Consider the following 27,133-nt stretch of genomic DNA (forward strand, 5'->3'; position numbering starts at 1 on the left):
GAAGCCAAAACATTTAGTACTCCAGATGCAATCGCTACCATTTGTGCTAACCAGACAGATAGATAAGAAAGTTATAAAATTAAACCACTTTTAGCTATTATTAGTTTTCATACAAACTAATAGAAATGTCGACATTTTGCATTTCAACTTGCCAACATATTTCTGTACATGTTATTCATCCATTAAAACAAAAGTTTTACTCGTTATAAGCCATTCTTAGTGTATGATTACTATTTACTGTTAATTTCAGTTTTATGCAGCCAGTAGTTTAAAAGTTTACCGGTTAAATATTTACATACAGACGGACACACATACATACATCTGTTTTAGTTATATAGATTGGTTTATTAATCGTAAAATTATTGATTTTTCATGATTAAAAGTAAGAAAGAATTAGCAGCATAGCTCAATGGAGTGCCAGTCTTGCTTGCCAGATTAACACCAAGTTTCACTGCTCTCTCATTCAACATCCATGTCTTCTCTCAAAGATTTGTGACATCAACAACTAGAGCTTATCAATAAACTGAATATAAGACTTTAAATTTATTAATGCACTAGCATTTCAGCCCGGCTTTGCCCGGGTGTTTTGAGGTGTACGCTTAGCAAAACAAAAAAAAAGTCAATTTTTTTTTAATTTGACCCCTATTATGACCTCTTAAAATTTATAGTTTCGGGCTCAAATCACTTTATTAAGTTAGATCCAGGTTCAAGGAACCTATATCTAAAATTTCAAGTGTCTAGACCCAAAATTGTCGGAGGAGTTTGGTAGAGTTCTTAAACGTCAAATCGTTGAAATTTGAACCCTTAACAGCCAAATTTCTGGCTGACACCCGTCACATCGATTTTCCCAAATCTCAGTACCCGGTATTTCAAATTTCGAGTCTATAGACTAAAAATTGACAGAGTTATTGCGTAGGGAAATGTACACAGACAGACAGACAGACAGACACGTTCACTTTTATAGATATATAGATTGCATCTTATTTACACACACCAAATTTTTCCACCTTTTTAAATTATACGAATCATAAAAAGAGTAATCTGCATGGTTCCGTCTTACCAGGTTTGTTTGAATTTTTTTTAACACCTCCACTGCACAAAACAATGTAGCCTTCCAAAATAGACACTGTTTATAACCAAGGAGATGAGAGCACCAACTAGAGTGCTCGTGTCTATTACCTATTACATTAGGTGGTTATATTCAAAATTGTCTGTTGTTTTTGACTTCCGGTGTCTGCTGTCCATTTGTCTGGATAATTAGACATGGTCAAGCGAACAAGAAAGCCATTCTGCACATGAGGAAAGTGGGGAAAGGGGTCTTTCACATTATCTGAGAGGAAGATAATCATTAATCAGAAGGATCCATATATTGCTTGTCAGCATCGTCACGTCTGTATAGCAGAAACCAGAAATCAAAAAGAGCAGACAATCTTTAATATAACCAATTAGTTTGATAAGTATAAAATAGTCTCTTGATCACTGGAAAGTCAGTCCAACTTCAAACTATCTAAAAACTTTCACACACCATCTTGTATTAAATGGATCATGTATGGTGGAGAAAACACACTGTCTGGAAGGTTATTTTCAAGGCAGACTTCAAAAACTTGAATTATTAACCAACTAGATTTTTTAGCCCATTAAGTACAAGCAAAAGTTATAGCCCATTGATTTCGAATAAGTGGTTTATGCTAAATTGATCATTTAACATGGTTTAATTTATGCTCATTTTTGCATTAAATATTACTCCTTATTAATCCCTAATCGTGCATCAAACAGATACTTTTGAATTGAAAACCATGCTTAATTTCAGGAGAGTTTCAGATGGGTAGCTAATCTGTACGAGTCCTGGAGTTGAAAAAGAGCTTTCGTTGGGTAGCCAATCGATATAAGTCTTGAACTTTAAAAGTTTGCAAACAAAGAGTAAAAATCTTTCTTGTGTGGACACAAAAAATTACATTTGCTGATTCTAAAAGATCAAATATTTTTATGGAGTGATTCCGGTTCCTGATTGGTTGCTAGCAGCACCAGTGTCTATAAGTAGAACCTTATAATTTTCTTTAATCATATGTTCATTATAAAAAAAATATTGCAAAAGATACTATAATATTTAGTTTGCTGAAGCGTATCATAAAGGTTCATATGAAATTTCAGTCAGATTGGTTCAATAGTTTCCGAAAAAAGTGAAACAGGCAGACTAATAAAAATATAGATTATTTTCTAGTAGAGTACAAGTTTCCAAATCAAATTAAAATCAGCAATAACTTAAAACATTTTCAGATAGTATTAGAAAAATTGAAAAATAACGTAAAAAAGTAATTAAGAACAATTTTGGGAACTATCAGATGAAATATTTAACTGAATTAGATTTATATTTTATTATTGTGTTAATAGGTAAATGTTTTATGCAGTATGTTTTCTTCTTTTTTTTTTTTTTGGGTCAAAGACTAAAATTGAAAAGATGGTTAAAAAATGAGATATCCAAAACAGACATCATTAGCAAATCATTAGTGTACAGGTGCCACATAAAGATCTATTTGGTTTCAGTTTTACATTTATTAGAATTGTTGCTCTACTAAGGCTTTATAGTCTAGTTTACCTTATTTTCTCAAAGTAGTAGAAGTGACACAATAATCCTGATAGAACTTGTAAATGAGAAGCTGTGTCCATATTTTTGCTGATAACCACTGTGCGACTTAAGTTTCCAACTGTCAATCCACCAGAAAATTTTATTTTCACTCAATGACTTAATCTCAGGACTAACGTTATGAGCTAATACACAACATGAAATGCTCACTGCTTCTGGTGCTGACGGCAATCCTTGTCAGTTGAAACGTATGTTTTATCTGCTGTGGAAGAGAACTAGTGGGGTTCCAAAAGAAAGAACCTGAGAATGTTCGGTTATACAGGGTGGAACGATAAAGTTGTCACCCTAAAGAAAACAACTCTACAGCTTTATCTTAAAACTTTCATTGAAAAACTTAATTCATGTAACTTGATTATGTTAAAGCTTTTATTGGAAAATTCATGTAACTTTATTATGTAGTAGAGCTTACGTCTATTCAATGTAGCTGCCTTCAGCCTAAATCACCGCCTTGATAGGAGTCTAAAACTGGAAACATACCCTTTCCAAAAGTGCCGGCGGGAGATTGACGAATGGCGGCAATCAGGTTGACGTTCATGTTGGTGATGTTTTCACCGTATGAACAAAGTAGTCCAGCAAGTTCAGATCAGAGGAAGAGGTAAGGGCCAGTAAGAGAAGGGTACAATGTCATAGCACTCCTTCTGAAGCCAAGCCTGGGTCTCTTTGGACTTGTGGGCCGGTGCTGAGTTCTACTGCCACACCCAAGGTTTGCCAGCAACCACCTGATTGCACAAGGGGATCACTACACTCTTCAGCACATTCAGGTACACTTTGGTGTTGACTTTCAAGCCTTCGAAGATGTAAAATGGCATGATGTGACTCTTACTTGAAACCACACCAAAGACCATAACCGTAGCAGGAAGCTTTGTTTTCATAACCCAGGCACGTCCCTGTTATTTGTGGTAATCTAGCGATGCGTTTTGAGTGTGCTGGCAATGGTCCTGTTGTCATAACTTGGATCGGTAGAGAGCATGAGTTGTACAGCGGCATATCTCCAATCTCGCTCGTTGAGCATTATGTCACTTTCAGACATGTTAGAAGGCTCCTATCGCTCTTGCGATTTGTATGCTACTGGCCAACTAATAGATGGTCTGCAACAAAAAAAGAAAACCAGTTTTCATCAAATAGAAATGGAATCATGTCGTCTTTTCTAGGGCGACAATTTTATCGTTCCACTCTGTAAATGAAACAATCAAGTAATCCATTGAGACAATCAACTAATCCAGGTTTCTGATTATGCAAGTGAATCATTTTGCCAACCAATCATTGACGGCAGTCATGTGCTATATGTATAATAATAGAGGGTGAAATTGCATGCTCATCAGTCTTCTACATTTTGTTTGGCTTATGTCATGTTGACATACTGGTGATTCTCTCTTGTAATCTATTGTTTGTGTGATCCTATTGTTTTCATACTTTGCATATCTTCTTTCTGAAGATCTAATTTCCTGGTTTGTTCACAGATTTGTGTAACCCAACCTCTGAAATGACGTGGCCAGAAAGCCGTGATTCAACTAATCTACAAACTAGATAGAAAGACCGGAATAAAACTTGATTAACCATTAGTAAAATACAATTGTAGGCAAAGTGAGTTTGCTCTATAGCTAAACTGTTATCATAAAATACTAACTCACAATTAAATGATAATTCCTGTTTTTATTGATTTAATGGAAATTGCTCCAGGCAAAGCATGAGGCCATTTGATGTAAGGAGCTAAATAAAATATTACTTCAACGTCCAAAACTAAAAATAAGTGAGAGATAGATTCTGACCCAGAAAACAGCAAATCTTTCTCCTTTGTCGGAAACATCACTAAAGGACAAAATAAGAGAAGTGAGGGTTATGAGGCTGTTGAAAATAAGCCCAGGATCCACTTCCTACTATCCTATTCTTTCTTATTAATTTAAGTCTTAAATTGTAAAAATTTTCTAAAATCAAAATCATATAATGGATTTTGATGAAAATTGAAATAAGGTTTAGCATCATTTTTTTCGAGTTTAAACTGTGTAAAGAGACATAAAAGTGACACAAAAAGGACATAACTTTTTCTTCAGTATTGCGTCCCCTAGATTTCCTTTTTTTTTTTTTTTAAGGTTTATGAAAAATAAAAATAGTAGAGTGCTAAATAACAGTAATTTAATTTTAAAATCAAGAAAAAATTTAATTATCTAGTTTTAAGTTTATTTTCAGCAGAATTAATACTATCTGTTATAGATTACATATTTATCTGAATTTGGACTAGTGCTTGATTGATTAAGGACTCAAATATTTTGGAAAAGAGAGAAAGGGGGCTAATGGGGGCGATAATTGAATGGATCAGTTCTTTCACCAGAATTGTTGAAAATTGGTATCACAGTAGCAATTTTCCAGCAGTCAGGAAAGCAGGATTCAGTAAGGCATTTATTGAAGAGTTTGGAGAAAGCTGAGGCAACATCAGCAGAGCATTTTTTTTTTTTCCTTCAGTTTAGCAGAGATGAAATTAAGCCCATACGTCTTCGAGGTAGAGCTAACAATATTTTATCCAGGAATATTTTCAAATTTTATTGGAGTTCAATCCGCTTTTTTAGTTTTGAATCGCAAAATGACGATTCTAGCTTTTCTTGTTAATCTAAGATGGCAGCTTCAAAATCTAACATTGTGTGAGATATTTTTTTTTTTTTTTTTTTTTTTTTTTACTTTCGGGGAAGATCTCTCATCTTTAAAATGAGTTTTTGACATTCCATTCTTTTCATCTTTCTTGTGCCTGTTTTTTTTATTTATTTATTAATAAATGGTTGTCTCTGAAGAGCAGTCTATAAAACCAAGGATAATATTTTTGCTACAGCTTGTCAAACGTGTTTGGCATAAGGAAAAAGAAAGAGATTTGCCAAAAAAAAAATAAAAATATAAATAAAAAAATAAAAATTATGATTGTGGACTGATTTTTTCTTTGATCATTGAGATGCAACTAACCAGAATATATGCCCTGGAGCCGGAAACATAACTGAGCTTGTTATTTGTAAGAATTTGGATGATATTATAAGGAATATATGCCTTAAAATAGATAAAATATATATTTTTTTACATAAACTCAGCAAATATATTTATAAATATTAAAAATTATTTAAATACCTTCAGTGTTTTATGCTTTTGAAATCATCAGTATAGGAAAAGATAATTACTGTTGGGAGATTCAAACCCAGACTTACAAAATTCACGTTTTAGGCCACTGCAATTTACATGAAAATTAAGGGAAATTAAACACCTGTACATGCCAAGTACGGGCATAACATAGTAAGCAGTCAGAGAGCATTCTTACGACCAGATGTATAATAACATAATAAACAGTCAGAGAGCATTCTTATGACCAGATGTATAATAACATAATAAACAGTCAGAGAGCATTCTTATGACCAGATGTATAATAACATAATAAACAGTCAGAGAGCATTCTTATGACCAGATGTATAATAACATAATAAACAGTCAGAGAGCATTCTTACGACCAGATGTATAATAACATAATAAACAGTCAGAGAGCATTCTTACGACCAGATGTATAATAACATAATAAACAGTCAGAGAGCATTCTTACGACCAGATGTATAATAACATAATAAACAGTCAGGGAGTATTCTTATGACCAGATGTATAATATATTGCTAGTTGACTCTTTTCTTAATTCCGTAAACAGGACTCAACTTATTTACTTAAAAGGGGCTTACAATTACAAGTATTTGTAATTATTTTAATACTTACAAACACTAGTGTTTCATGCTTTCGCAATCATCAGTGCAGGAAAAGATAATTATTGCTGGTTGGAAGATCCGAACCTAGTCACAAAGTCACGATTGACTCCATAGGCTAGGATATTACCTCTAGGCCACTGGCAATTTACATAAGAATTAAGGCAAGTTAAACACCTATAAATGCCAAATGCAGGTATAAAGTGCTACAACATAGGTAGTTTTAAGAATAAATCAAATGAATTCAGAAATAATAGTAAAAAATGAACTTACAAGAACATTTTAAGGTTTTATCTGATTAAATTTTTAGAAGAATTTAAGCTGTATATTCATATTATCTACTAGCTCACACCCGGCATTGTCCGGGAAATAATGAGAATTCTGTGTGTTTCTGTTCTCAATTCTGAACCTCATGCTACAATTATTATTTTTTATTTCTAAAATAAAAGCATCTCTGCTGTTTATGGATGTCCAGCATAAATGCTGACTTCACAATATTCTAAAAAAAAAAAAAAAAATCTCTAATATAAATTTAGTACCTATATTGCATTCTTTGTAAAATTTAACTTTGTTGTTTCCATCTTGTTATAAGTCTGTTTTCAGTTGCATCCCTGATAAACGATAGTGAGAATTGATAATTGAACATTAGCAACTCCAGATGGAATCCGAGAGAAATTTGAATCGTGTCATGAAATTCTTTGAACAATGTAATCATTATTGAAACTAATTTGAATTTTCTAACTGTTAACATGTCGATTTCTATAAGAAGCAATCAAATTTTCTCTTTTATACATAAAACATTCTGTGAGATGTTTTGTTTTAAAGTTTACATGAGATTATTGATTAAAACAAGAAATGAACAAAGGGACATAATAAATAAATAAATTAGATTACATTCCTGAATTTTTGAGATGAGAATTGATCATTCATTATTTGGATTCTCCAGATTACTGGTCTTATTTTGTGTGTTATTTTCACAATGTTTTAGTTAATGTAGCCTCAGACCTTCTTCGGGTGTATCTTGTTGAATTAGAGAATCTTTCTGTTGAACTCTGGAATCTGCACAGAATTTCAAACAGAACCTTTTATTTAATCCACAAGGATAGCATGCTCTCATTCTATCAGCCATGACTGGGTAGAAGTCCTAAGCAATTCGCAATTGTATTTTGAGTGTTGTCTGTACTGAGGATTGAACCTTCAACTTCCAGAAGAGTAACTTTAAAATTAAAGTTTACCAAGTCCTCTATACAATATGCCACAGGTCCATGAATTAAAGCGTTCCATTTGAAATTCCATGCGGATTCCTAAGTTTGACAGAAAGATTTCCCAGGTTTGACAAGATACACCTGAAGAAGGTTGGAGATTACATCAACTGAAATGTTGTGAAAATAACACTCAGGATGAGAACAGTAGTTTGAAGAATTAAAATAATGTGAATAAATAAACAATATATATATATATATTTTTTTTTATTTCCTTCCTTTGAAGATTATAATGCTGCGTATGGGGCAGCCAAACCAGCTACCAACATTGTCCTGCTTTTTATTGAAACCAACCGAGAGCTCTTTTTAGTATCCTCGCTGTTCCCTTAAGTGCAATTGTCTGAATCTCTTTTGCACTTGGTTCACCAAGATTATTAGTTAGGTAGGACTTCAGGTTCTTGTGGTATATCCAATTAAATTTAAACTCTGCTCCGTCGATTTTCATAGTCTGTGTTAGTATCTATTACAGGATTTATACTTCCTTTCCCCAAGTGAAATCTAATAACTTTTTTTTAAAAAAATCTAAGAAAAGTATTGTTCATTGCATCCTGTTTTGTTGCTAGAATAAATAAATAAAAAAAAAGACGGCAGCAATTGGTTCTTTTACTAATTCTACAGGAGAATAAAAGAAAACTTAGAATTACTTTTCCAGATGTGTCAAAATATGAAACCGGATACATTACTTGTGAAGATTTTTGCTTAACATTTAACAGTGTTCATGTAGAATGCAAACTCAGCTTTCTCAGCACAGAGCACTCTTTCTTGCCCTGACTGTAAAATCAACTCTGAAATCTAGCAGAAAGAGGAGGAGGTGATCTCTTCTCTTCCCTACAACACCTTTTTTTGCAAAAGAGACGTTGTTAGTCATTCTCTACTCTATCATTATTTCCATAGAAGGAACTCGACTGAGCTCCAAGCTTTGGTTCCAGCAAGAACTCGTCTATCAAAATAGAAAGGGCTTCCACACCCGTGGAACACATTACTGCTAATCTACTTCTGATTTCAACAAATTGTTGTCGTAGAAGCCCTTATAAGTAATCAAATCCAGTTCGTACCTTTGATTAATGTTAGTACTCCCATAGTGTTTCTCATCTTTCAACTGATAATCATTCTGTCTCATTAACCTTATCCTCAAGTTAGTTTTGGCTTTCATAAGTGGTGACCAAATAGTATTAAAAAAAACAAAAAAAAACAAAAAAACAACTAAGAATTAATTTCTAAATTTTATGAATATAATCACCCCCCCCCCGCCAATTGTTTTTGTGAAAAATATATCCATATTAAGAAATAAATTAAAAAAAAAAAAAATTTATTTATCAAAATAAAGAAAAATGTGTTTATTAAGAAAAAAAAAAGATTTTTGTTCACGTTCAGCTGAGTAGTATATATATATGCCAAAGTTTATCTCTAAATCAGATTGAACACTAGTTCTCATCAGATCATTGCATGTTAACTATCATTGAGCCTGGTCATTATCTAGATGTGTGAACAGCGGGCAATACCACTTTTCATAAGTTTGCAATTGGAAGTGTCATTTTATCTAATATCCTAGGGCAAAATATTGTTATTTTATTACTGACAAGATATCATTTCAATTTATTATATTTTAGAACCAATCAGAAGCGTCCCAGCATAAACACAAAATTGGCTCCTGGGAGCCAGAGCCAACACCTATCAAGCCATAATCACATTTTTTTAATCAATCAGGATCGTTCCCACCTAAATATAGGACTAACGGCTAGGAATCCAACACCTGTTATGTCATGACCTTGTTAGTAAGACACTTCAGAGAGAGAGAGAGAGAGAGAGAGAGAGAGAGAGAGAGAGAGAGAGAGAGAGAGAGAGAGAGAGACATCATTCACAAGATCTCAGACGACACATCACCATCAGCCGCCTCTCCCTAAAGTCCAACTTTTTCTTATCATGGTGAGTGGGTGGGGGGCAGCATGGTAGTACCAGAGCTTGCAGTTTGGTACTCCAATTCTTGGCATGAGCATTCATAGTAAACAGGTTTGGTATTAAGTAATATTAGGACTGCAAGCTGGATAATAAGGCTTGAATTGCAGGAAGGTTGGCAGGTCAAGGAAAACTTGGAAGCAAGCGATTAGAAAAGTAGAAAAGATCGTACAGAGTGGAATTTGGAAACAGTGAACCTGCTGAACTGTAAGGACTGGAAAGTTGTAACAGAGCGCGAACGCGCATATGCAAATGAATGCGAAATGACGCCACCGATAAAGAAAAAGACTATAAAAAGAAGAAAGAGCATGTTAGAGAGGACGATCATGTTAGAAACGTCGATGACATTCGAGATCATATTAGAGAGGTGGTTGACATCACAGCCATAATGAGAAGTCATGCGTGGCGAGGAAAACTACCCAGAAATAAATGTTGTTATAACACAAAAAAGCGAGTTGAAGTTCTTTTCTATCATTTGTCTACTTTGTGACTGATGCTACAAAGTGTTGGGTAAGATTACAAAGTGAGCTTCTGAAATATCAAATTCAATCTGACCTCTAGACAAGAGAAAGAGAGAGAGGGGAATCAAAAATTGTTTGTAAAAATATTGTCTTGTGGAGTTTCCAAAATGTATCCTCTTGCATAAGAGCCCTTACCTAGATAAAGAGGAAACTTAATGTTGGATTATTGAAGAGGAAAATAATTAAATGGACATATGCCCGAACAACAACAGAGGTCGGGGAGAGAGAGGAAACTTTCCGAGCTCTTAACACTTAATCCCCAAAGGAATAATATATTAAAAGGGAAATAATAGCCCTTTTACAAAGTAAAAAGCTTGGAAAAGGAGGGAGGTATTGTGGAGACCTACCTACAAATGAATTATTCCAAACCTTATGAATACTATTACCAACTCTTATAAAACCGTATCAGTTAATAAGCTGACATAAAAGAACTACCAACTCCTTTCTTCCAAGATGGCTTTTGGAAGACAGAGAAATCGGCACAACCTCTCACTCTACACGTCTATCTTAGATGACTACTGAAGAAAAAAACTTCAACCATTATCTCATTGATCCTTGAAAAATGGTGTGCACCATCTCCAGGTGAGGAACCATCACCATGCCAGTTTTGGTCATGATCAGTCCAGTGACTTGGGTTGTATGTACACACATGTAACACGAATGCTACTACTTTATATATGTACATTATTTTGTTTTCTAATATTTTCAAATGAATCTTATGTTCTTATTAAAATCATTAAATTATTATTAAAATCAAAACGAAATAAACAACAACTGCTTTAATTCTATGCGCCGCTTTAACGGACACATCGTCAAAAGAATAATACGTGAAAGTGGTACCTTTATTTAGTAAAAATAAATACCGACTACTCAATAAGGTTACTATGAATATATGACATAATCACGTTAACACCACAGTTCTTGCTAGATCACCAAAGTGACAATGAGCTTAGTCAGTACTAAATTGGTAATTATTAAGGAATATCAGGTGATATATGTGGGAGGATTTTCTACTTATTCCAGCACTGGTTTTGCTTATCTTGAAATTCTCTTTGCTACTGGACTCAAGCAATGTCTGTTCAGGAGAGGTGTGGTTGATGATTGTACAACCCATGCTTCACCAAACACTATTCACATGCACTTAAAGAAAGTACCTACTGTTTCTTGAGACTGAATGACAGCCTCGACTATGAATAATAAGAATCAGTTCAAATTCAAGTTGCGTATCAATTTAAAATCACAAACAAACGTGCACTTAAATCATTGCATGACAGATTACCTAGTGACCTCAATAGCAGAAATTCGAACCTCATTGAGTGATACATTTTTTTTTTATTCTAGGAGATAAAAAGATGAACGCATCTATGACACAGCACAATCAAAATGAAATCCTATAATTAATATTAAATTACTTCCAGTTTTTTTAGAGCGCTTTTTACTGTAGCTTATATTCACGTGTTCCACATGTGATGACTTGACATCATTAATAGACAAGTAAACATTTTTTGTAACTCTCAAAAAAGAAAAAAAAAAAAAAAAAAAAATCAATGTAGGAATTTTTAACATTTCTAAATAAGAACTGATAATTTGTATTATTCGAACTAATGTTCTCATCTTGAGCGTTATTCTCATAACGCTTCGGCTGATGTTACATTTCTTCAGGTATATCATTGTCGAACTCGGGAATCTGTACGATTCCTGAGTTTGATAAGATACACCTGAAGAAGGCCGGAGGTTACATCAGCTGAAACGTTGTGAGAAGAGTAGACCAAATGACCTAAATAAAGGAATTTTAGAGTTTATTATAAATAAAAATAGTTACATGCATAGAAGATATTACCAAGCCTGCTGCAAAGAAAGTGGTAACCCTTTACCAATTAGAAAACTTCTCATACCTGCCAATGTTCTATATTTACACAAAGCGATTATTCGCCCATGTATGAGGTATTGTTGCAAATTCTGGGTTGATGCATTAATCACTAATCTCTCTTAGATAAGGTGCAAAAAAGAACAATTTTTAACCTAATAGGTTCCATACTGTCTACCAACCTACTGTCCCATCACTGTAATGTTGCATCCCTGTGCTTAACAAGTATTTCCATGGAATATGCTCCAAAGAACTTACTGCATGTGTACGTCTTCAACATAAATACCCATAACGAACCAGTAGCAGCAAAATTCCATCCCTTCACTGTAGAAGCTCCCAGATGAAGAAAAGCATTCTACTTTAATAAATTCTTTCCTCATACTATTTGCCTTCTGTTTCCACAACTGTACTAACATGCAAAAATTTAAATGCAATGCAAATAAACATCTTGCTACACAACTCCCCACCTAGAATGCTCCCTATGAATCTGGCCTCTAATCACATCTCAGTGGCAATATGCTTTATTTGGAAGTGAACAAGAGTAAAATAAATGAATAAAAAAAGTAACTACTACAGTGTAATTATATATGAAGCAGTGAAAATTCAACAACTGCTTATTTACCATCTTCTCTTTTTACTGTAAAATATTTGTGCGTTACATGTTTTTAACTGTTTAATTAATGTATTTATTGTGACAATGTATTTCGCCCTGTTGGTATGATATCACATTTGACTATGATTCTACTATTTATGTACGGCACAATCACGTTGACACACCGGTTCTCGCCAGATCACCGAAGTTAAGCAACGTTGAGCCTGGCCAGTACCAGATGGGTGCCCATTTGGGAAGGCTAGGCGCTGTATGTACGTTCTGGGAAAGTTGGGTGTGGTGCCAGTACCCTCACCTTGTAAAAAGAACTCCTCGCTACAAAAACATCTACAAACGTTGTAGATGGCCTATGCCCCTCCAGGGGCTTAAGGGCTATGGATGGACATTAAGGCATGACAAATGCTACCTGCTGATTCTTTACTTATTTGATACTTTGGTACAACAAATTAAGGCACGACAAATGACTGCTTTTTTTCTTTTTTTTTTTTTTGCTAAAAATCTTTATAAAAAGTAAACAAGTTTTTCTTTTTTTTCATAATAATAAAATAAAAAATAAATAAAAATAATAAAAAAAAAAAGTTAAAACATAAAAAAATTTCCCTTAAGTTAAAAGAAAAAGATTGGTTTACCTTTTTTAAAATCGTAAATGTTTTTATTTTTGTCTTGATATTTTTTTAATAACTAGTGGGGAGGGAAGGGAGGGAAGGCTTGCCGGGTCGTAAAATACGCTTGAATATATTTTAATTCCTGCAGATTTCGTGTTTATTATTATAAAGCAAATTCTCTATTGGATATTATATTGTACCTAATATATATTACTGATTTCCAAAGTTAAAAAAAAAAAAAAATGACTTGAGTGCCATCGGCTAGAATCGAAACCAAAACATTTAGTGCTCCAGCCGTGTTCCCTACCGAGATAGCTATCAAGAGATAGGCAAGAAAGATTTAATCTTAAACGACTTGAAGAAATGAATTGAATTTGGGTAGGCGCAGAAAGAAGTAAAATTATGAACATTTTGCATTTCAACTTGCTAACTTCTGTACATATTCATTCATCAAAATAAAGATTTTACTTGTTATAAATCATCCTTGGTGTATGATTACTATTTCCTGTTCATTTCAGTGTTATGTGACCAGTAGTTTAAGAGTTTATGTTGTGGGGTACAAATCACCCCTATTTGAGTACTAAGTGAAATCAACTAGTTCTATGAATACCACTGGTTTCAGGGACTAAATGTTGACATTCATACCATGCTTAACCGCATGCTACGAACACGTTCCTCTCATACCACTTTAGTGGCTCCTGTATTCTTTATGATAAATACATATTACATTTTATACACTTTACACTACTTGTGGTTTCTTTCATTTGTAACCTCTAGCACGGGTCTACAACAGTTTATCGGTTAAATATTTACACACAGACAAACGCATATACATCTGTTTTATTTATATATATATGTTCACAAAAAATGACAATGAAAAATTTATCAACAAATTCAGATTTTTAACAAAACAAAAAAAACAAAAACAAAAAAAAAACAAACATCATGCCTGTCCATCTAAATTAAAATCGAATGACATGCCTAAATATCACAAATAAAGAATCAGAATCCATTTGATGTGCCTTTTTTGTGCCTTAATTTGAGGTACATAAGTAATAAAACTCCATTTGCCTGTTCTTTTTAAAGCTTGTAAATACATAAGATGAGTAAAACTAACAAATTTAGAAGTAAAATGCAATTTCATTGTATTTATACGAGTGCTTTACATTAAGAGATAAGAACCTAAAAAATCATTTTTTTTTATAAAATTGAAAATTAAAACGTCAATTGATTTATTTATTTTCTTTTTAAAAAAAAAATATAAAAAGCTGACATGTATTTGTTGGAGAATTTTCAGCTTCTTAAAATGTAGGTTAATTTTTTATTTTTTTTATTTCCGAAATAAAAACTAAAAATAATCGAGTGTACAATTTTATCTGAAGCAAAGGGGATATGAATTAAAATGTCAGGTCTCTCTGTGCAGATAAAAATAAGCACATACTCATTATCTATTGAATAATACTGTCTTATAGATAGATAAGTCACAGGTCAGGTTTTAAATAATTTCTATAAATGAAATATTGTTCCGATGACAAACATATCTTCCAATTTAATCTGCTTGGTGTCAGTCAAATTTCACAAGAGCAAGTATCAATACTATTTTCTCTCATGCATACATATCTTATTATAATAAAGATTATGCATGTTTAAACAAAATTACATTGATTTTAACTACAAAGATATTAACTTATTTCAGACCTACAAAACGACTTTGGGCAAAAGTGTAACGTCTCCATTAAAAATTCTACGCCCTCCCCTTTCTTTTCCGTCCAGCCTATTCCTCTCTCTGGATATAGACACACACAACACCGGGAATGAGTCTGCATAAGGGAATTAACTCTAAAAAAGATGTACTTCCCTTTAGTTAGTGGCGGGAAAACAAAGTGCCCCCCCCCCCACTGACTGTAAATCTGTACGTGTTTAAGGTTAAAGTATAAATCATTTTTACTAAATTTTCAATATTACCCATGCAGAACAACTTTGAAGAAAATACCAACTTTGTGGGTGTTCGTTTTGTATTTTATTTTAGTTTTAGCCGGACTTACATACATATATACATAAATACACACAGACAACTGCTCTTTATATTTTATTTGATCTTCATTTATAAAGTTAGGTATGTGCATATCTATATATCTATAAAAGTGAACGTGTCTGTATGTCTGTGTACATTTCCCTACGCAATAACTCTGTCAATATCTACATACTCGAAATTTGATATACAGGGTACTGAGATTTGGGAAAATCCTTATGATACGTTTTCGGTCAGAAATTTGGCTGTTAAGGAGTCAAAGTTCAACGATTGGACCTTTGAGAACTCTACCAAACTCTTCCGACAATTTTGGGTCTAAACACTTGAAATTTTAGATATAGGTTCCTTGGACATGGATCTAACTTAATAACTTGATTTGAGCCCAAAACAATAAATGTTAAGGGGTCATAATAGGGGTCAAAGTTTAAAAAAATTTGACCTCTGTGGTCTCTACCAAATTACTCAGACAATTTCTGGTCTAAACATTTGAAATTTGACATAAAGGGTATTCAGAGACAGGGCAAGCTTTTTAATTGGTTTGGGTCGAAAATTTTTAGTTACCAATATATAAATGTATGTATGTATGTATGTTTGCATGTCTGCCTAAAACTTTTGACAGAGGTGATGGATTTTACCAAGATCAGTATCATTTTGAAGTTCGACCCTTCAGACGACAAATATCGAAAAATTGGCTAAAAACATTAATATCTTCACTTTCAACTGGACACTTTTCTACAGGGAAGGGGTTGCTTTTTTTCGCCGATATTTTTTAAAGTCATCCTCTACTTTCGATTGTCTAGCTTAATTTAAACATAACTTATTTCTGGTTTGGCGGTGGTCATAACAGCAAAGACGTCAGGTTTTTTTCCTCTTTCGTGGTACGGGTTCGAGCCTGCCTTCTGTTGTCATAGCTCTAGTGATGACCATGCAAATGCATAATATGTGTCATGTGACAGAATTATCAAGTCAATTTTCCTTTTATCAACGTTTTAGAGTTCAATCTATTCTACTATTTCAACCAAAGTTGGACAAATTCGTAAAGGATACATAGATTTCCCAATGATATTAATAAAAATGTCTGAGCCCGGACGGAAATGAAAAACAGTTTGTAATATAACCATCTGCCACTTTTATCAGACAAGATCACCTTCTTTATCTCCCTCCCATGGCGGAGATGATGTGACACAAGAGTTGGAAAGTGGGATTGAAGAGCCAGCGCCCTAGAGGAAGAGCACTCTGGCTTGCAAAAAAAAAAAAAAAAAAAAAAAATGCCTGGGTAGCCTCAACAGCATTCCCTGGTAAGGGCACCTCAGACAATTAGCAACAAAATAACCCCATTTTCAAAAGGAGAAGACAAAGCCTGGAAGGGTTGAACTCCTAGAACTGCATAGGACCAGAGACATACCAAAGTTAACAAGGAAAAGCTATTTCAATAATGACGTATGCTGTATATTTTCGTGCTGAGATAAAAAACCATGGCCGAACCATCATTAGACAAGGTCGCATGTGTTTATACGTGTCTTTTTTTTTTTTTTTTTTTAACCTATACTTAACTTCATAAATACAGATAGAATTGTTAAGTTTCTTGTTATTTACTATTAACCGAATACCAAAATGAATTTAAAAAATCTTATTCAAGAAAATAGTAAACATGACTATATTCTGAATTATTTTTCTCTAAGTCCTCTACTGCTAATATATATATATGAGTGGGTCAAAGTATAAACATTTTAAAATGTAGGTAAATTAAATAAAAATTGTAAATAAACTTATTTCTTAGTAATAATTTTCATTCACCGTTTGTAGAGATTACGAATGTTCAGATATGTGATAATCACATTTTCTTAAAGCAAGGCTTATTTGATTTTAAGGAAGCACAAATATTAGTCATAATTTCTTAACATAATAAATACTGAATCTACACATCAAATACATGCAATATAACATAAAACAAATTGGCACTACATTTCCTGAACAGCAAATATTTATAGTTTTATAACAATTTGGTTCAATAATTAATTTATTAACGAAACGATAGTATAATAATTAAATTTAACTTCCAAAATTATATTTACAAAACTAAAAAATATTTTTGAAAAAAAAAAAAAAAGGCTTAGTTTAAAAAACAAAACAAAACAAAAATTAAATGAAAGTAAAACCACCCTGTCGATGCCGGGTAGGTACAGCTAGTATATAAGAATAACACTATAGCTAGATATCAAGATCCAAATATTTATTTTTCATGCAAAACAACATGTTAATATTTCGGTACATTTTTAAAGATCAGTTTCATTATGAAGAAACAATCAGTTATTATAATGTCAAGACTTTTCGTGCATATATTCTTCAGAAAAAATAGAAATTCTTTGCTTAGAAAGAAACTGCATGAAAAATAAAGATTTAGATCTTAGAATGTAGCTATACTGTTATTCTTTTATATATACTCTGTTATATTTAACATATATTGAACTTCTAAGCAAAAAGGATTGGTATACACAAACAGTGAAATATAATTGATAAAACATTTTACCAAAAAAAAAAAAAAAAATAACAAAAAAAAAAACATATATATATATATATATACGTTTTTATTTTTTATTACCGTATCTGTTAAGTTACATTATTGCTTCGGCTACACGGGCGTTTTTTTGGAGAACATTTCTGTAAAAGTCTGAGGACGCTACAAACGGCCGTGTAGCCGAAACAATAATGTAACTTAACAGAAAGATATGGTAATAAAAAAATAAAACGCATATTTGCTCTACAACAGTATTGAGCACTTTCTTCAGTTTTTATTAATTACCATCTCCACTATATATATATATATATATATATATATATATATATATATATATATATATATATAAGAGCAAATAGTTAATAAAACATGTTAAAAAACACTTTGAAAAAGAGTTTAAAAAATATTTAATCTGAAAAGGAAACACTTAATAAGTGGATAGTCCTTAATCCGCAGAGTTTCGAAGAAATACTTTTCTTCTCATCAGAGGGTAGGAATTAGCAAAATGCGGGATCGGATTTTGCATGCAAAAGTATTTGATGAAACTTCAAGTAAGTCAAAGATCTTAATTGATAACAAAAAATGAAGCAGAGGGAATATGGTGAAGAAAAAGGTGATTTCACGTGAATGGATATTCTGGTGAAAGGTAAAGTATCCAATGACGGTAAAATCCAAAAAAGTAAATCCAAGAAAATCGCGTAATTGGAAGATGGTCCAAAATAATCCAAAAGGCCGAAATCCGTGGAATAATTCACAAGAAAAGGGGAAAAAATTCCAATAATATTAATAAAAGAAAAATAAGATATGCGTTTAACACAGCTGCCGAGACAAAGTGTAATTAAGAAAAATCAATGAAGAGAAAAGAAAGATTAAATGGTGATACAATTAAATATAAAATAGAAAAGCAAATGTCAAAATGACCCAGACAAGATGACGTTAAAAAACGCAAAAAATATAGGGCAAAAAAAAAGAGGTCAACTGAAATGTACAGGGTATTACTTAAGAAAATATCAGCAAGAGTTATTAAAAGACACTAAATGGAAAAAATAAATAAATGAATAAATTAATAAATAAATAAAAAATAAAATAAAAAAATGTTTTAAGGGGAGAGAATGGCCGGTATCTGCAAATTCCGGATAAAGCAAGTAAGTATGTAAGTAAATGCATATAGTAAAATATAAGTAAATATACATACAGGATATGAATGTGTAGGTAGATTGATATATTTGATAGATAGGAATATTTTTATTATATATATATATATATATATATATATATATATATATATATATATGGGAGCGCAAAGATTCACCACTATTTTTCAGTTTGTTAAGGCAACAGTTCATGCTTTGATAATACCAACTATTTTTTTACAAATTTGGAGTGCTAACAATTATAAAAAAAAATTGTAAGTATATTTTCATGAATTACAACATCCTTTAGTTAGGAGTTAAATGTAGTATCTGTTCTGATACTACACTTCATATTTTCTGCTACCGATTAGTGAATAAAAATTTTTCTAGAGTAAGACAATTTTATATTTGTTCCGTTTTATTTTTTGGAGTGTTAGGCAAGTAGATTTCCCCCACCTTAAAAACCGACCTTTGCCTTCATAAGGTGGCAAGTCAATAGGGACTCAGATTTAATAGAAATTGAGTTCATTTTGAAATATAATTAGATTAAATTAGAAAGAGTGGAATATCATGATAGTTGTATGATTTAATCTTTGATATAATAAATAAATGCATCCGTTTTATTATATATATTCATTTTCTTTTATTATCCTCATATTAATTATGGATATGATTTCAATTTCTGAATGACAACTAAATTGGTAACTGTGGTTTACAATTACTTCAGAACTACTTGAAATATAATATTTTTAATTATGCTAAGAGGAAATATTTGACATTGGGGTCAAGTCCATCCTCTCAGTACCATTTGTAAACTGTACAAATATTAATCTTAAGTAGAGCTATTAGCTACACACACACACACACACACACACACACACACACTATTGGCCAGGCAAGGCCACAGGGGAGACGACCGAAGCAGTAAAACTGAAGCTGCCTGTTAGGAAACTATATATACAAATGTAGACAAATTTGGGCATATTTTATTGGTTTGAAAATATAGGTTCTTTCTTATCAATTGGCACAAAATTTTAACCATAGAATAGTATTACAATCGTTGGTTTTCATACATAAAGTAAATTTCATAATGTATAAGGATTATTTGATACTGGAGATATTCATAATTATACCCTATTTTCAAAAGAGGGGAGATATAACACGCGAGAAATACTTGGAATCAAGTCTCTCCTTGCTGTTATTTCAGATCATTTGAAAACATAGCAGCAAGTTTTAGTCTCCCTCCATCAAGGCCAGAGGTTTTGGGGAAATATCAGATATTTTGTAATACATATTCAAAACTAGGAAAACAAATGACTATGATTGTAATATTGGTAAAGGTGCAGCATCTTTCCACCCACAAAAATCCTTTAAAATGACCATGATTGTAAGCTTTCACATGTTGCTGAAAATGAAAATAATGTTTAAAATCCCCCAAAAATGAGTAGTTTCCAAGATATAAATTAAATTATGGTTTTAAAAAGTGGGGAATCACGTTTCTATATTAATTTAACATAAAATGAACACTTACTTTATAGCCACCCTTTTTTGGAAGGGGCGTCTGTTTTTTTAATTTTTTTACTTTTTAGGGGTAGTATTTATTTGATAATTGTGACCTGGTAGACAAAGACAAAACCTACTTTAAAAACTTTTAACTTTCTAGCATGGTAGAGAGAGCCCATCTTCGCAGCAGCCTTGACAATGCTCTCGATGTATCTATTCCAACTCATGTTTCTCGTGAACGTTAAGCCGAGGAGTTTGAATGAAGTACTTTCAGGTAATGTATCTTTAGCCATAGCTATTGGTGGTTGAGAAGGTTTCTTGTAATTATTAAAGGAAACGAGCTTAGTCTTGGCAGGATTGAACGTTACCATCCATTTTTCTCTCTATTCCATTACAGACTGGAGGTCTTCCTCTAGGGTTTCTGCCATTGCCTTGGATATGTGTTCATTCATTTTCTCCTTGTGCCTGTTATAGAGCCTTGTGTCGTCAGCAAATATACCCATCTTAGAGACAATTTTATCAGGGAGGTCATTTATGAATATAAAGAGTAATAAAGGTCCAAGAATCGAACCTTGAGGTACACCCCATTTATATCATATTGTTTAGACGTACGACCATCGAGGACAACCTGGATTTGTCTCTTATTTAAGAAGGATTTAATTATGTTAAGTATTCGTCCAGTAATACCATAGGATTTAATTTTCATAAGACCATCGTGCCATATCCTGTCAAAAGCCTTAGATATATCTAGAGCTACTGCCCTCCTCTCTTCTGCCTTATCCAGTACATAGTATATACGTTCAAAGATTACAGTTAGGATATCTGCACTAGAACTGCTTGCCTAAATCCATATTGATGGTCGGACAGAAGTTTAGCAACTAATATATATATATATATATATACATACACACACACACACTGGTAGCCAAATTGAATATTGAAATGCTCATATCTGGTTCTATGGGACGAAACTACGTGAATATTTGTAGGCTTTTTGAAGATTATAATACTATTCTCTGGTAAAAAATGTTATGACAATTAGTAAAAATGAACATATACTTTCAAACCAATAAAATATGCCCAAATTTGTCTACATTTGTGTATATAGTGTCATGGCAAACCAGCTTTAGTTTTGCAGCTTTGGGATGAATTTTGCTTAGGGTTTTCTTGTTTGTCTCCTCTGTGACCTTGCCAGGCCACTAATATATACATATATATATATATCCCGCATTTTGCTAATTCCTGCCCTCTGATGAGAAAGAGAGTATTTCTTCGAAACTCCGCGGATTAAGGACTATCCACTTATCTTGTGCTTCCTTTTTAAAATTAAATATGTTTTTAACTCTTTTTCAAGATGTGATTTAACATGTTTTATTAATCATTTGTTCATATTATAAGCTCCATTTCCTTTTCGGTTTTATTGAGCTTTTACATCTGGTTGAGATTACTTTATTTGTAAATATTAACTCTTTAATATTTATAATATATTTTAAGTTTACCATTTTGATTACCTTGGTAAACTTATTGTAATTTTTATTTATTTATATATATATATATATATATATATATATATATATATATATATACACACATACACACACACTATACATAAGAATACGAACCCCAGCACCTAATAAAAATGATAACTTCTAGCTATATTACAAAAATAAATTTCATACTATCTATAAGCTGGATGAAAAAATAATGAACCTAATAACATGATACACTAAACCGATTGAACAAAAAGATTAAACTAATAATAAATTACATGAAATTTAAAACTCCTAGCTTAATAATTAAAAACAATAAAACGATTAATCTCTATAGTGAGCTACACAAATGTAATATACGAACCTTCTATTCATTCAATGAATGTCTTCCAAACCAATCCGCAAATTCATATAGTACTTGTATTGGCCATACAACGACAACCTTCTCTAGACGTCTCACATCTTAGAAAACAGCACGATTCAATGTCATATTCTTTTTCAAAATAAAACATTAAAATCAGCCGAACTAAATACATTAACCACTAATATTAAAATTAAGTACTGAAATAATTATGCACAGAGATTAAAATTACTACAAGTAATATTAAAAAAAATACAGCATAGCATTAACAAAATAGCATTTAATATAGGTACTAACATATTAAACACATTTAACAATTAATAATAGTAATAATATATATATATATATATATATATATATACACACACACACATGCACATACATATAGTAAGTTATAAAATATATATGGCGATTAAGCTACACAGAATATTCCGTGTTTCATCCACGCTGTGTAGCTTAATCGCCATATATATTTTATAACTTACTAACTAGCTCTACCTACATATTGAGCACTGTTGAAGTAAATACTTAAAGTTTACGCATAAATTTATAATTTCGTATATTAATTTATGTGAGTAAATGAAGTAGTTATACACATATATATATATATATATATATATATATATATATATATATATATATAATTATATATATATATATATAATTATATCAAAATAAAAATTAGACTTGACCACACCCCTTCCTTATCAGTTAAAGTCTCTCTCTTACAGACAACTTAGTTAAAATAAATAAAATTAAACAAATAAGTAAAAATCCAAATAAAATAAAATATCTATATAAAAACTGAAAAAACGCCTCTTTAAAAATAACTACACCTGTTGACGATCGCTCGATGCAAGAAGTCTACTTATTGTCAAAAACAGTCAAATTTTGATTGCAGTTTGAAATACATTCTTATCAAACTACATCATAACCGTGATACACTGAAACCGTCTATCTGTATACAGTCTGTGATACAGTGAAACTGTCTGTAAATGACTATCCTCCACTACCCACCGACTTCAGTCTAACCAAAACAGTATGAAACAATGTAATCCATGTAATAAAGTGAAGCTCGTCTATTTTTCAAAGTTAGTCATTGTTGATAGATCTTCTCCTACAAACTCAATAACTATTTCTGAATAGTCAGTGTTCCTTGTGGATCGTGCTATTATATTAGAATACAATGAAATTCTATTTAATTTCTTTGAAACTTACTTGATCAAACTCAGAATATTTTTCAGAAAGAAGCCACCTCTGTTATCATTAGTAAGTATAAACTTAACATGGCTGCCACCTTTGTTACTAGCAATAAATGCAGCTACAAATAATAAATATCACTATTAATACATTCTTTCATCTTTTACTAACAGTTAAATAATATTATATTTCTATTCATATAGAAAAAGAAGTGAAAGTAATTAGAAGATATCCGGATTCTTTTACAAAAGTGTTTATCAAAAGGTGGACATTGTTGATTTATTTCTTGCCTTTATTTTTGCGATTTAGCATTAGAACAGAAAAAAAATTCTAAGTTTTATTCTTGCTAAAATTTCATCATGATCATTGTTTAAAGAAGTTAATTGTTGAAAATGTAATAAATTATAAAAAAAAAAAAAGTTGTATTTCAACAATTAACTCCTTAAATAAAAGATTGATTGAATCACAAAGTTGGTCACGTTTTTATTGAAATAATGTCCTATTTTAATAGGACAGAATAATTGCAAATCATCAACAAATGAGAACGAACGGCTTCCTTAGAAATAAAAACTACTAAATTAAAAACTTTAAACAAAATTGGAAATTGAAGTATTAAAAAAAAAAAAAAAAAAAAAAATGAAATCAATACGACAACAAAAGTTCTTATAGTACCCAATTCTAGATACAATATATTAAATATGGGGAATTTCCAAGTGTTTATTTCAATACTGTTCAATACATAATAGGGTTCTATAATACAATAAATGATAAAAAACTATATAAATACAAGTACATTTCGATTATAGATCTTCTACAGCAGTAATATATTTTATATCATTCAGATATTGAATATATATTGTAAATATTGTTAGTTTACTAATAAACCCTCATGTAGCTGAAAACACTATCAATAATTTTCCCCACTCTTTATCTGTGCCTAAACCCAAACAGATTCCATGAACAAAGTTTCTTTCTTAGAACTGCATGCCTGTGGAACTGTCTTCCATTTGCCTGCTTTCCAGCTGACTGCAATATGGTTGTCTTCAAGTCCAACGCAAACAAGTTCTTGATGAGCTAGTCCACAAATCCCAAAACTCCATCATGACAAGTTTCAAGAAAAAATACACAATTAAATCCGGATCTCCAACTTCCAACATAGACCCCCACTACCATATCTCCTTCTTGAACATCAGGTTCTACGTTCTAACCTTCCAGAGGTTGAAACCCAATTACAGGAGACTAAAGCAGACATACTATTTCTAAGCGAAACTGGCATTGGACAGACTATTCCCCTAGATTAGTTCGTAATTAAAGGATACTCTAACTTAACTTCCAAATCTGACTCCCAAAATCGCCATGGGCATGGAATATGTGCCTATATTAAAGATGGCTTTCCATGTGGTAGGGACATCTCCAGAGAAGATCCTAACTTACCCTATATGTGCTTCCGGATTGCACTAGCTCACACTACTGCGTTTATATTTACTCTCTATCACCCCATAACAGCGGAGTTACTATCTTTAAAAGCATATCTGAGAAAATTGACCACATCCTATCTGCTTATCTTTCAGCTAACATTCACATATTTACGTCAATGTTCACAATGTGGAATAGTTAACCCACTCGATGATGAGGGCAGTTCTGTCATTATTTCTCCATTGCTTATGACCTCACTCAGATTGTTCATGAACCTACCCGTGTGCCCAACACTGACAGCCAGTCTGTGAGTATCCTAGACCTTTTTCTCACAACTTGCCCTGAACTATGTTCAACTTCCATTCTGTCTCCACTTGGATCTTCCGACCACTCTGTTGTATCAATTAAGATAAAAATGAAATGTAATAAGTCCTCAGCTGTACCTCTCCATCGTACAGTATATCGATACTATATGGCTGACTGGGATAGCTTTCGTATATTTATATCAGATCTACTTCTGCGTTCCATGTTTAAAAAGGATGGTTAATTGTACGAATAGACCATTTCATTCCCTCGAAAAAATTCTAGCAAAAACCTAACAGCCAGCCATGGTTCTCTCCATAATATGCTGCTGCCATTGCATACAGGAATCACATTTTCCATTACTTCCAACGTAATAAATGTACTGAGACTAAAGCCGCTTTCAGGATTGCCAGCAACCATTCTAAGAAAGTAATAAAGAACGCAAGAGAGTTGTATGCTCAGTCCGTCAAGTCCAAAGTAGCTGAACAGTGGCTTGGTTCCCATCAGTTTTGGCAAATAGCAAACAGAATCTTGAACAGAAGCGTGTGCTCTATCCCAACTCTCATAAATGGACCTGAGGTAATCTCATCAGCATCAGATAAAGCCAAATTCTTTGCCAAGAACTTTTCAGATAATTCTACCCTTTGCGACCAAGGTCGCCAACCCCCAATATTTCCTCCTGTATCAGAAAACATGCTATGTGATATACAAATATCTGTACGTGATGTTGCCAAGCTACGAGGGGCATGCAATAAGTAATGCCTCTGACCCACTTCCTATAGCAGTAGAGCAACGAAACTTATTAGTCTTTCTCTACATAGGACCCACCCAGAGTTATGAATTTCTCCTATCGTTTGATGCAGCTCTGGAGACCGTTTTTGTAGAACACCTGAGGTTGGTCCTCCAACCACAACGTGACTTCAGAAATCAAGGCTGCATCATCTGGGAAATGCTTTCCTTTCAAAAACAACTTCATGGCTGGGAAGAGGTGAAAGTCAGAGGGTGCAAGGTCAGGAGAGTAGGGAGGATGGTGAAGGATTTCATAACCACACGCCCGTGCTTCTGATCTGGCGACATGCGAGTTGTGGACCGGAGCGTTGTCCTGTAGGAGGAGGGTACCTTTGCTGATTTTGCCCCGCCTCTTGATTGTGATAGCTTCCCTTAATTTCCTCAAAGGTGAAGCATAATAGGCTCCTGTAATTGTGGTACCCTTTGCCAGGAAATCTGTCATCATTACTCCGTCCTGGTCCCAGAAGACTGAGCATGACCTTGCCAGCGGAGGGCTGCACCCTTACCTTCTATGGAGGTAGTGAGTCCAAGTGCTTCCACTACACTGACTGGGCTTTGGTCTCTGGACCATAGTGATGGACCCAGGTTTCATCCTGTGTAATCAGTCTTTTGAAAAACTTTGACTCATCTTCTTGGTACATCTCCAAATTCATCCTCGAGCACTCGACGCGTTCTTGCTTCTAGAATGGTGTGAGCAACCTGGGAATCCATCTGGCAGACACCTTATGCATATGGAAATGGTCATGAATGATAATTTCCACAGACCCTGTACTAATCTTGACTTCTTGGGCTATTTGGTGAATAGTAATGGGCCGATCTTCCAAAATGGCAGCCTCAACTTGACAGACAGATGCCTCATCAATGGCAGAAGGGGGGGGGCGACCAGGTCTGGGAGCTGTTTCCACAGACTTCCGGCCATGTTTGAATTCACGATGCCAGCGTTTTACAAAGTCATACGATGGGGCATTATCACCATAAGTTTCTTTCATTTCATCAAAAGTCTCCTGTGGTGTGCGTCCTTTCAAATACAAAAACCGGATCGACATTCAACAGGCTCCATTTCACACCTGACTCAGTTCAAACACCTGTAAAACAGAAACCACAATTAGTTCAGAGCTGTAATTTGCCACATAACCCGTAGAGATAGAAATCATTGCACGTGCAAAATTTCAGCTAGATCAGACAACTGGAAGTGGGTCAG

General features: G+C 33.0%; 1 protein-coding gene and 1 pseudogene across 1 annotated transcript in view; one reads left to right on the forward strand and one right to left on the reverse strand.

Moving 5' to 3' along the window:
• The window catches only part of LOC145276778 (UDP-xylose and UDP-N-acetylglucosamine transporter-like), a 109,274-nt gene that overhangs the window by 49,175 nt on the left and 32,966 nt on the right, over window positions 1-27,133 (reverse strand). The window lies entirely within an intron of this gene.
• On the forward strand, window positions 12,723-12,839 carry LOC145277121 (5S ribosomal RNA; annotated as a pseudogene).

Source organism: Euprymna scolopes, chromosome 5, assembly GCF_053919585.1.
Source record: "Euprymna scolopes isolate OS-2025 chromosome 5, ASM5391958v1, whole genome shotgun sequence".
NCBI classification, from domain to species: domain Eukaryota; kingdom Metazoa; phylum Mollusca; class Cephalopoda; order Sepiida; family Sepiolidae; genus Euprymna; species Euprymna scolopes.